Source organism: Myotis davidii, unplaced genomic scaffold (assembly GCF_000327345.1).
Source record: "Myotis davidii unplaced genomic scaffold, ASM32734v1 scaffold1509, whole genome shotgun sequence".
NCBI classification, from domain to species: domain Eukaryota; kingdom Metazoa; phylum Chordata; class Mammalia; order Chiroptera; family Vespertilionidae; genus Myotis; species Myotis davidii.
The window spans coordinates 750,792-751,058 of record NW_006299480.1 but is presented as its reverse complement, the minus strand read 5'-3'; positions in this window follow the sequence as shown (position 1 = coordinate 751,058).

The following is a 267-nucleotide window of genomic DNA, read 5'->3' as shown; positions in this document are numbered from 1 at the left end:
CGCAGCCCCCAAGGGAAAAGGCTTGGACCTTCAGGAGCCGGCCCAGGCACCGGCCACAGGGCAGGGCCCAGAGCTGAGGCCCAGGAGGGCAGTGACTTGGGGGAGCCGGGCTTATGGGCAGTAGGGACCATGCCGTCGCATCTGAGGGTAGGAGCGGCCACAGGGACTTGGCTGATGGCTGGCCGGGGTGGGGGGGGGCAGGTAACACTCACGAAGGCCACTCCACTGCCACTGAGGCCCGTGTGGACGTCCACCTGGGCCTCAGGC